Below are 2,521 nucleotides of genomic sequence, written 5' to 3' on the forward strand. Positions count from 1 at the left end.
TGGCCCTTAGGAGTATTTAAAATAAACATTCTAATTTTAGAGCAGTCATGAACTTTTTTTACTTAATAGCTAATTCATATTTGCAAAACACAGTCTTTTTATTTTAAAAAATATCTAGTTCATGTTATTTTCCCCCAACTTCATCTACAACTTGAGCTGGCTATTTGTTAGCATTTTATTGGCCCGGCACTCATTTAAAACAAAATGGCAGTGCTCGCTTCGGCAGCACATATACTAAAATTGGAACGATACAGAAAAGATTAGCATGGCCCCTGCGCAAGGATGACACGCAAATTCGTGAAGCGTTCCATATTTTAAAAAAATAAATAAATAAAACAAAATGGCAACAATTAGCTTAATAATCAGCTTCCAAAACTATACTATAGAGTTCCATACTATAGAGTTTAATATTTTAGTTAGCAGTTTTAAGCACCCACAACATACAACACTCTCTATCAGAATGACTGCTTTAGCATTTTATTTGGAAAGGCAAAGAAGCAACAACATTAAAGACATTCTTAAAAAGTCTTCATTATTATCTTCTACAGGAAATTTATTAAATTATTGGAATATAAATAAATTTCATTCCTCTAATCTCTAGTTTAGTATTAATGTGTTAAGTGGGATTGACTTTGACTCTAGCACTATTATATGTCAAAATACAAAAATGTCAAAAATGGAATGATAAGTCCAATAGAATATATTGGTTAATGAAACCAGACCTCCATTTTAAAACTATTAATACCTATCTGGTGATGACATTTAAATCCATGCTTTTCTAACAACAAATCAAAGTATTATTTTCTTTGAAGTTAGAAAAATAATCTTAGCATTATGTAAGTTTTCTTTTTTAAAAGGAACATTAAAAACAAGTTATCTTTTATAATACTAGAAAAAAGAGAAACAACCTAAAATAACTCTGTTCCCTCTGCTTCTGCATCTTGAGTTTTGCTAGGCTGATGTCAGTGACAATAAGCATTAAAAAGATGGTAACGATAACCCTATATGCAAAATAGACAGTCATTTTTAATTACAGCTGTTTTTTTAGAGTTTGGCCATACTTAACGAAAATGCAACATTGATATTGAGCTGTCTGAACTGATTAATGTATTAAGTCAACATTAAACTTCAAGACCTTTTTGAAACTTTAAGTAATCTCTTTACAAAACCTTTGCTCAAAATAAGTGATTCACCCCATCTCTGAATCTATCATACCAGACTGAGCAGTTTTTGCTATGATCTCAAGTATTTTCAAGCAAAACACACTTTAATCAATAGGCACTTCGGTGTTTTAATAGGAAAAAAAAATGTATATATTGGTCTCTCACTGGTTCCTGGCACAGAGAGCCTAAAATCCATGTAAATAACAAGAACTGAAGAAGAGAATCTTTCTGTTCTAATATTTGATCTTTGGCCCCAGTTTCTGACATAGCTGGAACTTCCCTGTGAGACAGGAGTGCCTCTTGTTCTAAAGAGGTGAGTCCTGGTGGGACCCCGGACAGGGGCTGATCACCAGAAACACCAAGCCTTGTTTAGAAGCTTCTTGTTTTCAGCCCCACCATCCCCCACTCTCCAGAGAAGGGAGAGGGGCTGAAAACGGAGTTCATCAAGAATCATACCACATGATGAAGGTCCAAAAACATCCCCAAAATAGGGGGTTTGGAGAGCTTCCTCTGGGTTGGTGAACAGTGAGATGTCTCCGCTTCCCACAGGGCTTGCCCTACGCATTCCTTCCATCATCCAGTCCTCCACCTTTATTTAACAATTTAGGAAACTGAGGCCCAAACATGTGGGTCAGGTGTTCAAGGCCACAATATTAAATAGCACTGCAGCTGGACTAGCATCCCAGTCTTCCAGCTTTTCAGACCAGACCTCTATTCCCTCTGCTGTGTGTCAGATAATAGTCCCCAGGCAGATGTACACAAGGACAGAAGATCCAGAGGTGACCTGCTGTGCATTCTAAGCACTATATATAGGAGATCATGATGTCTGACATTTTACAAGAAATAAGTAATAAATTCTTGTTAGTTGCCATGGCCACAAACATTTAAACACAGGAACAAATAGAAATGTAAAAATGCGGAATTGTATTTAAAGTCACTCTTAAAAATCTAATAAAAATTAGAGAGAAATGGTATCTCATATTTCTCAAGGCACCTTACTTAACTCTGAATCAGAGCATTTAATAGTGACTATAAAAAAAAAAAAAGAAACCTAAAGCAGAAAATTTTCTCATAAAAAGGAAATACTTAGAATTATTCATTCGGGCTAATCACCATTAAAAACACTCTGATAACATGATGTATTTAAATAAGTAAGATTGCCTGAATATTTCTTAACCAGAAATCCCTGAGCTATCCAAGCCAAAGTTTTGATTTAAGGTGGATGTTAAAAGTAAAATTTAACAATTTTATGTTTGGCATTTAAATCAACACTGAACAGAAAGCGAGAGAAGGTGGAAGGAAAATTCTTTAACCTTAAGTATGTATGTGTGCAATAAGGAATAGCCAGAATTAAAGCA

At 34.6% G+C, this 2,521-nt stretch overlaps 1 non-coding gene across 1 annotated transcript; it reads left to right on the plus strand.

The window, feature by feature from the left end:
* Positions 1 to 210: 210 nt before the first annotated feature.
* On the plus strand, positions 211 to 317 carry LOC133071975 (U6 spliceosomal RNA). The gene has a single exon (XR_009696588.1). It is a non-coding gene; the product is annotated as a U6 spliceosomal RNA (small nuclear RNA).
* The last annotated feature ends 2,204 nt before the right edge of the window (positions 318 to 2,521 follow it).

The sequence above is a fragment of the Dama dama genome, chromosome 17, assembly GCF_033118175.1.
Source record: "Dama dama isolate Ldn47 chromosome 17, ASM3311817v1, whole genome shotgun sequence".
NCBI lineage: Eukaryota > Metazoa > Chordata > Mammalia > Artiodactyla > Cervidae > Dama > Dama dama.